General features: G+C 41.2%; 1 protein-coding gene and 1 pseudogene across 1 annotated transcript in view; both read right to left on the reverse strand.

The window, feature by feature from the left end:
* Positions 1-10,242, reverse strand: part of Gabrg3 (gamma-aminobutyric acid type A receptor subunit gamma 3) — a 624,026-nt gene that overhangs the window by 320,776 nt on the left and 293,008 nt on the right.
* Positions 46-7,670, reverse strand: LOC134485282 (inactive serine/threonine-protein kinase VRK3-like; annotated as a pseudogene).

The following is a 10,242-nucleotide window of genomic DNA, read 5'->3' on the forward strand; positions in this document are numbered from 1 at the left end:
ATGTTGAAAGCAGAAGAGAAGGACCTTTACCTTGTGTCCCAGGGTTTTATTGCTTGAAGAGGCGCCATGATCATGCAACATTCTTTTTAAATAAAAAAAAAGTTAATTACAGAATCATAATAATGCTTATGGCTTGAAGACCTTCGGGAGTGGTGGCTGCTGACACATCCCTTGTGTATATCCATGCTAATGAACTCTAGGTTCCCCTTGTGTGGACTCCTGCTGCCTTCTCTGTAGACCACACGTTTGCCACCTTGGCAGTAACAGAAGGCGTAAACCACCAGAATCACCCAGTTCAGATCTTTTGGATTCACAAAGACATCTTCTCCTGTTAAGCTCCCATGAACATACTCATTTTCATAGAGAAACGCCAGAACATCCAGCAGCCTGCAGGCTAACTGCAGAATACATCTTTCTCATACCACATGCTTTAGGTTGTCATCCAGGTCTAACTGAAGGTTCTGCCCTAGGCTGGGGAACACCGGGAACCTATACTTGTCCTAGTGAATGCCAAAGCCAATACTGGTGAGGATGGCTAGGAGCAGGACCGAGCACTGCTTCTTCTACCTGTACACTTGCACAGGCTTGGCTGCTCTCTGAAAGAAGTTCTGCTCACTGAAAAGGCACCCATCCCTGGAGTCCAGTTTGAGGGAGAATCTATGTTTTGGGATCCTTGATTCACAAGGGAAGACAAAAGTGGGCTCAACTTTATAGAAAATGCCTTAGTCATCCTGGGTCTGGAGGGCTCCAGTATCCAGTAGTCAAATCCTGGAGTGAGGTGGTTATCCAGTTCCACTTTAGTGTCTGAGATGCCTTTAGGGGGTTGGAGTCTGCTCTGGGTACCTGTGGCTCTTTCAGGAGAACTCAAGGTGTCCTCAGGCTCAGAACTGTTACAGTCAGAGTGGAAGGAGCATGGAAAAGAAGTGACAGTGTGTGGCCATTTCACTTTCTTGGGAGAGGGATAACTCAAGAGGCATAATGGCAATCTGGGTGCTTTCATTCTCTTCTATAGGCAGGGGCTTACCACAGTACAGGCAGAACTTGAATGCTATTTTGACACTTTTGCCACAGACTGGACAGAAGGAGATCACACTGAGTGAACTTGGAGTCTGGTCTTTGGATTACTGGGTTCAACACTCCATCTTGACAATAGCCTTTTCAGTTGCCCAGAGGAAACTTCCAGTTCATCGAAACTCATAAAGAAAAACATTTCAGGGGCTGGTTTCAAAGTCTGAGTCCATTATCATAGCATGAAGAATGGTGGTACGCAGGCAGACATGGTGTTGGAAGAGAAGCTGAGAGTTCTACAGCTCAATCGAGAGGCAGCAGGAAGAAGACTGTGTACTATACTGGGTGAAGCTTGAGCATAGGGGACCTCAAAGCCCACCACCACAGTGACAAACTTTTTCCAACAAGGTCACACTCCTAATAATGTCATTTTTTGCCAATTATTCAAATGCAGGAGTCCATGGGGCCATACCTATTCAACCACTACATCTGTACCAGTGAGTCCGGACTTTACTGACCACACTCAGTTGTGTAGGGTGAAGAGAACAACTATGATTTGACTCTGTCTTCTGAAATTTATGCAATGAAGTATTAATTTGCAAAGCAACAGTATTGATAAGTGAGAGCTTTGAGATGAATGGATTCATTCTGTTAGTATAGAAGTGGGTCAGTTATCCAGGATTAGGCTGATCCCTTCCAGCCCTCATACTTCCAGGCCCAGCTTGGATCTCAGGCTATACACAAGTCCATCCTAGTGAATGACCCTGATCCTTTCCCATATCATCCTCACATACCAGGCCTATCTCTGGTACTACAGTTCCTATATCAGTCTGGGCAGACTCAGACTAGAGGGATAGTCATATACTCTCTTGGTCACTACTGAATTGGAAACTCCCATCCATCCAACTGAATATCAACAATAAGTATCTGAAGAACTGACATCCATCTGAAATCAGCCAAATGTATTCAATAGTAAAGGTAAAATCACATTTCCACCAAGTAGAATCAGGATAGGCATTCATGGCAGACACACAACCAATGAGAAACTACACTTATGGTGCACATTTGTGTCAAATTATAATCTGGAAAGAAAACAGAGCCCTTGATACAGGTATTGGGCATATCAAGAGAGGTGGATCAGTGCAAAGATGTATCCCTGGAGTTTCTAGTTTGTATGATTGGATCTACAAATTATTCCTTGGGACACATCAGTGGTAGACTTAGATGTGGCTGCACAGTAGTAATCCAGGAAATGCTCTTCCTTGAACTACTGTAATTTTGTGTCTTCACTGTGGTTGTGGATACAGGCACCAACATGTACAATAAAAATGTGAAGAACCATTGTCATACAGGCAAATGAGTGTGTATAAAATGTAAAACTGGGTGAAATGTGCTAAGCACCACCCTGAATGCACCAGCTTTAAGGTTTTACCAGTTTCCCAGATGGAGCAACGGCATGAAGATTACCCAGGACTTTCTGTAAGTTTTCAATTCCCAGCTAATCTAGAATAGGCTCAAAATAAATAGTTTTAAAAAACTTAAAAGCAATGGTTGGATGAACTCTAATTTACTTCCTTGTTGCTTAACAGCAGGAATTTAAATTGCAATTCTTCAAAATTACAGTAGTTCAAATTAAGGTCAAATTACATTGTAATCTGTGTAGCAAATGTTGTGCATCAGGTAGTAGGGATGCATGGCAAAAGAAATGCTGTACAAATCGCAATAACCAATAGCAAATTACCAATAGACCATTCGGTAATTACGAGTTCCATAGCTTAGGATATTCTTAAACAGATTACACTAATTGTGTCTCTCAATCTCCTCCAGGCAGCAATAGTTTTCAGAAGCCATCAAGGAATGTGATTCATTATAATTCATAGCTGCACAATATATATTACTTTGTATTCACTTGTATGCCAGACCCTGTGATATCATAGAGTAGTAGGGAAAACATTAAAACAATGTTAAGATGATCATTTGTCATTCTTTATTTAAGATGGCATAGAAGTCCTCTCTGTAATGTTCTATTTATTTGGTCTCCTTTTCAAGGAACTGCCTTTCTAGACTTTATCAAAGAAGAGAGGTAAAGTTGTTTACATCTCTTTGATTTCTTGCTCTGTTGGACATGTGCCTGCTGTCTCCGCAGCCTTTCTAAAAGATTCCCCAGCATGTGGCAGTAAGCAGTATCACCTTCTGACTTTAGACACTCACCTCACTCTGAGTGGCAACTCCATGAATATTTCTCTTATCAATTATTCAGTTGCTTTTTCCCCTTTGATTTAAAGAAACATGTAACTGAGGGTGTTGGTGCATGCCTACAATGACATTTGAGAGGTTGAAGCAGGAGGATTCAGCCTGGGTCACATAGTGAGTCTGTTTTAAATAAAGAAGAGAAACTATAAATTTATCTTGTATTGTAAATCAAAAGAACCTGAGATTATTTTGGCTGTGGAAAACAGTATAGAAAAGAGGTATTTGTAGTACCCTGGTAAAGCCTGTGCTCCCAAAGGCATCCACACTACCTACCCAGGGCCTCAGCTCAGAGCCTGCTATATACCTCTGCCCAGACACAGGGGATCAGCTCCAAACCTCTTGTCTATACTTTGCTGTTGCCAGGACCCTTTATCTCCTGCTCTGATATCACCAATGCCAAGAGCAAAGTCAACCTGCAGCACCTGATCGTTGTAAGTTCTCCAGGGCACTGAAGAAGAAAATTCCAAACAAAACCTTCAGCATTCTCACAACGAAATTTCAAGATAAGTCAAACCAGCCCTAGGAGGGGGCAAGAAGATTAGGAGTTCAAGACTACCTTTAGCTATACAGTAAGATTTAGAACCCATTTGAATAAACAAACAACCCCAATCCATCCTTGTTTATTATCCCTAAATATTTCAAAACTAGAGCAAACTGAACCTGTAGTGTGGACTGGGTGTTGTGCTAAATGTTGGATCTCACCTATCTCAGATATTTTCTAGTCTGAAAGACTAAAGTTACAGTGGAAAATGGACAGAGCACATACAATAGCAACTCAGAGTCACATCCTTTGTAGCAGATGGCCTATCAGTAAAAGCATCCCCTAGCAGCCCTGTGTGCAGAGAAGCCAAGAATTGAAGTTTCCTTAACTTTTGACCTACTTCCAACTCAGTACCAAACTGGGAATAATCAAGTATGCCTTCCAAATCAATGGCATAAGGTTTCTGGCTTCTAATTAGCTACCTTGGCTTCCTCTTGCTACACTACTGAAGCGTTCTTCCTTCACACTACAAAACTTCCCATTGTTCTGCCTACCTTGGAATCTTTGCCAAATCTATTCTATCTGCTTACTGTATAGTAGACCATAAATAAGTAACCTTAACTTTTCTCATTTGAGGGTGTTAACTTATAGTCATAGGCCTATGATTTAGTAAGGTCACCTGAATCAGGTGCAGATGTAAAGAATGTAACTAGAAAGGTCCAGAGTCCCTGCCTCCTAAAGTGATGTGAGTACCACTAGGTTCTCTTGTTGCCCTGACACCTTCGTGACTGTGATCATTTTGTATCACGATTAAACAATGCCAGGAGCCTCTTCATCACATATATCAGTGACAAGCAATCATTTCCCCCTCAGTGATCTTTATTTAAATGGTCAGGAATTTTCTTCCTACCAAAAGAAAAATTAATACCATAAGGTAATACAATGAATATTATCAGTCACCTGCTTGGTGATATCCATAAAAAGACACATTTTAGTGTAGCATTTCCAGAACTGAGCATTGAAACCCATCCCAAACTGATCTGGGCACAGTGATGAATGCAGGGATGCTCCAATTTGGATATTTTTAGCAACTATCCCATGATGAAATGGACTGTCTGGGACATTTCATCAAGTCTACTTTCTCTGTGCTGTCATCCAGCCCTAATGTGGTTGTTTATAAAGCTTTATTGAAAACAAAATGCCTAAGATGTGCCGTGATTTGAATGAGACATGTCCTTACCTCTTCCTCATTCTAGTCTCTTGTGTTTGATTACTTGATCTCGAGCTGGCATCACTGTTTTGGAAAGCTGTGGAAACTGTATGTGGTTGAGGACTCACTGGAGGAACCAGTTACTAACCATGGTAAAGTGTGATCGTCTATCCCAAATTTCTGGCATCTCTTGGCTGCTCTACTGCATGCACCAGATGACTAGCTACCCATGTACCTGCCATGGTGTCTTTCCTGCTCTGATGGACTGCATACACATAAACAGTGAGCCACAATAACCCTGTCCCTTTGGAAGCTATTTCTTGCCAGATATTTTGTCACAATAAGAAAAATAATGAACATATTTGTTGGCTTTACCATTAAAGGCTATTACAATTGCATGGGTAACTCAAATAACTTGGGAATATGTAAAGCAACCTTTGACAGGATGGTAAATAATAACAGGTGTCAATCAAAAGCTGAGAGTTAGTTGCAGAAAATCTGGGCCTAACAGACCCACAGACCACAAACATTCAAGTATGTGTATCTTGTATTTATAATGTTCCTGTTGATTCATATCTGAGGTCACAATTAAGCAGACTCCTTTGTCACTACAACACACTGTGGCTTCATGACCTGAACACTTAAGCATATTGAAGTTTTAGCTCTATTTTCTTACTCTATGTTGCTGTTTATAAACAGTTGTCATTCTGATGATTTCCATCTGTGGTAGTTTGAGTATGCTTAGACTATGAGAAGTGTCACTATTAGGAGGTGTGGCCTTGTTGAAGGAAATGTGTCACCATGTAGGTGGGTTTTCGGGGTTCCTAGTGCTCATGCAGAAGAAACACCTCCTCCTGGCCGCCTTCCTACCAAGATGGGGAGTGACACTTTGACATCTCTAGCACCATGTCTGCCTGCATGCTCCCATGCTTCCTGTCACAATGAACCTCTGAAGCTGTAAGCCAGCCTCAATTAAACATTGTCCATTATAAGACTTGCCTTGCTCATGGTGTCTCTTCACAACAATAAAACCCAAACTCAAACACTGTTTTCTTTCTACCACAAACATTTTTATAATTCAATGACTTACATGAGTGTTTAGCAGAATAGGAAAGGCCTCTCACAAGTCAAGCCTTCAGGATGAACTTGGACTTAATGAAGCTATTATCTCCTGCCAATGACTAATTGTAGTGCTGCCCTGGGTGAGATGCAGCTGTCTAGATGTTACTAGTTACCATTTATAATATCTGTGTTATATGATGGAAGAATAGTAAATTAGGTGAGACTGAAAACATGCCCTTAGAGGAGAGTCCAGTTGGGTCAGAGTCAGCACCACCATCATTCTGTCACTATTAACCCGTAACCAGTTACCGCACACTGGACAATTATTCTGTCCTCACCAGTATAACATATTGAGGTAGGTACATTCCTATGGGGGCTTTAGTTTTTACCTTAGATTGTCATTGCCCTGATTGTTTCTCTGCAAATTATTAACCAATGTTTCATTGAAAACACCCAGAGATCTAGTAAGTGTGAGATACAAGTCCTATCATGTGTCCAAATGCTGCTCATATTTATGATAAAAGTCAATGTATTAAAGCCCTTAGGACATCCTGAGATTTTGGAATAGGATTTTCTTCATTTAGTGCAAAAAACCACAAAGTTTTTGCCTGAAAAAACTGTCTCACTGGTTACATGCTTGACTCATTATAGTAGAGATGTTTCTTGCGGTAGTCTCTGCAGGCTTGATGTCAGCCTGTAATGTGTGATGTTTCTGGACAGCTAGCATAGTGGTTAACACCAATATGTCCCCTGTGTCATTCTGCTAAATTAAATCTGGACTGTGGGGTAATACCAGAGAAATGAGGATATGTAGCATTTCTGACATTTCCATTGATCTAAGCTTCCACCCTGAACTTTACCTGACTCTTCTTAGCATCACTCTGAAGCTAATGGCATGCGTCGATAACAAGTCTAACCAGTCTATGGAGTGGAGTGTACACTTGACGAAGTGCTGAAGCTGTATGCTCAGGTTTGCGTGAGTGAACTTGGAGGCAGACTGTCTGTCAGTAATCTTAAGACAGCTTGACTATGGCTTCCTGAGACACCTTGAACTACTGATAGTCAGCTGAGCTACTCATGACCTCTCAGAAATTAAGATGACCCAATGTGTATTGCTTAGCTGAGTTTGGGTGTGATGTTTATGCAGCAATAGGCAACCAATTTACTAAGTACTTGTTAAAATCTTGGAAATTCAATGGTGTTGAAAGAAATGTTCATTCACTCCATCAAGCTGTGTTATGCTGACTCTACGGACCAGGCTCTGTGGCATGGCAAAGCATAACCCCTAATGTGTCTTCCCTTCAAGTGGCTAGAAATGTTTACTGTCTCAGTTGCTATTACCAGTCATTTTTCAGAATAACCCCTTTCCAAGGAGTCTGAGTGTGTCGAGGTCCCAGCCTGGCCCTACTTCTGTGTGCCCCATGTAGCACAGACTGTCAGAGCAACCTATGTTCACCAATAGATTGGGGAAAGCTCATGCAATACCTGTGGTTGATTCATCAGCTTCCTTTTTCTTACATCAACACAAGCCCAGATAAATATATAGTTGCCTAGATTCAAATAGGTTAAATATGGAAATGTCTTTGTGTATGCTAGATCAGAACATGGAGGAAAACTAAGTACCTGAGTACCTCTGGGACAGTTATTCACCAACATGACGGCTAAATCAATGGAAGAGGAAGAAACTTAACCTTCCTCATTTTAAGCCCATGACCACTGAGCTTCCTTGTTTTAGCAGTATAACTTAGACTATTCTGACATAATTTCCAACCATTAAACACACTCTAATAAACATATATATAACAATACATAATGTGTTTTATATAATATATATGATCATATATAATGTGTTTTATATAATGTGCTTTGTATAATATATATACATATATATATATGATTTATTTATACCAAGCATTAAAGTTCCACCAAGTATTAAAGGGCATCCCAAGATAAGTCTGATTTTGATTTAGAAGCTGTATTATTCTGATAATCTCTTCTGCACATTCCTTGTCTTGCTGACCCTTCTCACTGTTGCAGAATGAGTCCACAAGCCATGACCGGAGAGCCATATCTAGCCTACACATCTGCAATGAGTTTTGGGGAATTCCGTCAGACCCATCTGAGTGCTCACTGTTGTGTCTGCTTTTGTATGGTGACAGCAGAAGTGAACAGTTGAGATTGAATGAGAATTCACTATCTTTAAAAAGGAAGTTTTTCAAACACTTGTTGTAGAGTAGATGTTTTAGTGATTGCTTTGTAAAACGTATTGGCTCTTGTTATATCTTGAACTTGCAAGCATTAGCACCCTGGAGAGTTTCTAGAAGTACTTTTTCTGTGATATTTTGAAAAAGAAAAGGAAAATGGTTTTCCCTGAAGCATCTTTCCCCTTGAGGAAGACTTAGACCCATTTAGCCTGGCCCTCTTTAGGCAGCCAGAGAGAGCTTACTTCTCAGACTAAAGAATGTGCTTGGTGGCCTCCAGTATCAGAGAAGACGGTCTAGGGAACTTACTCCACAGCCAGAAGCCAAAACAAAAAGAAAACAATCAGGCCAGATACTCTTGTAGAGCTCAGAAGTAGTTACTGTCCTGGAAACCCTCTCAAAGTGGTGCCTCTGTAAAAGCTCATTGCACCAAAGCAAGAAGGGAACCTCAGTAGCAGTTAATTTAGTAGAAAAGATACTTGAAATGCCCCATCCTTCATTCTTCCTTCTTAATCAGAGTTAGCTCATCTGGCTATAGCTCCCATGGAACCATACCACATCTCTCAGCTGCTTACCCTGCAGTTGCAGCAAGCGCTTGCCTGAAGAGGATATGCTGCAGCAGTGGGGGACTGCAATTGGGTAGTTTGCCATTTTTCTCCATAGTTATGGCAGACTCTGAGATATATGGGCCAGTCTTCGTTCTCTATACCTGTCACCCTTCTTTGGAGGCTCCGGAGGTGCTTCCTGGGCCTCATCACAAGTAGTGAACACATGGAGAAAGCTGGCAGTGACCCAGAAGAGGCATACATAGCTAGGTAGCTCTGGTAAGGAAGCCCAACATTGGAAAACCCTGCCCAGGCCTGTTGGAAAACCAGGCTAACACAAGCTGGAAGAATTGCAGGGTTAGGGTCAGTAGACAGCATTGTATTCAGGGGAAAGTGTTCTGTCTTGTTATCTTCTGCCTTGTATCTACAGGACATCCCCTATCATGGAATAAAAGAGGCATAGTTCAATTCCTGCTAGCAAAGAAATTCTGTAAGTGTAGACATAATATCATGTTAAGGTACAATCTTTATCATCCTGGCCTTGAAATCCACTTCTGAAATGATCTCTCCTCTCTCATCACTGGAATGTCTATGGGCTATCCACCTTACCAGAATAAAGTCTCCTGAAATTTACGTCCTTGTGGGTTTGGGTTTGGTAGTGAGCAGTGAAACTGAATTTCCCTTTCATCTGTCTGGTAACAATTGCCAGAAAGAGAACACCAAGTGTCACGACCACGTGCAGTTTCACTATGCTACAGGCAATTAGAATGGTCACTAACAAACTCAAAGGCCCATGTATATCAGAAACAGATAAAATAACTTTTACTTGCAGGCATTCCCACACATCCTCCTCATGCCTTCGTTCTCTTGTAGAAAGATTTCCTGATGCTAAGCCATTAAACATCAGATAATTCTATCATAGCAGATACAGGGAAAAAGTTGACAAAAACTGCTTATTCGTGAGCTTTAAAAAGAAAAAAAAAGGCACTCTCTGGAAACTAGAAAGAGAAGAGAAACTGCTTAATCATTATGCTGGCTAGCTTTGTGCCAAGCTGACACAAGCTAGAGTTATCTGAAAGGAAAAAACCTCAATTGAGAAAATGTCTCCATAAGTGCAAGCTACAGGCAAGCCTGTAGGACATCTCCTTAATTAGTGATTGATGAAGGAGGGCACCTGTCTATTGTGGGTGATGACACCCCTGGGTTAGTGGTACTGTTTATTATAAGAGAGCAGGTTGAGCAGGTCTTGGAGAGCAAGTCAATAAGCAGCATTCCATCATGGTCTCTGCATCAGCTTATGCCTCCAGATTCCTGCCCTGTTTCATTTCCTGTCCTGGCTTCCTTAGAGATGGACTACAGTGTAGAAGGATAAGTAAGCCAAATAAACCCTTTCCTCCTCAACTTGCTTATTGTCATGGTGTTTCATCACTATGGACAACCACATATTACAATCCTTATAAGTTATTAGCTATCTTTACTCTT

Source organism: Rattus norvegicus, chromosome 1 (assembly GCF_021556685.1).
Source record: "Rattus norvegicus strain SHRSP/BbbUtx chromosome 1, alternate assembly SHRSP_T2T, whole genome shotgun sequence".
Taxonomy (NCBI): domain Eukaryota; kingdom Metazoa; phylum Chordata; class Mammalia; order Rodentia; family Muridae; genus Rattus; species Rattus norvegicus.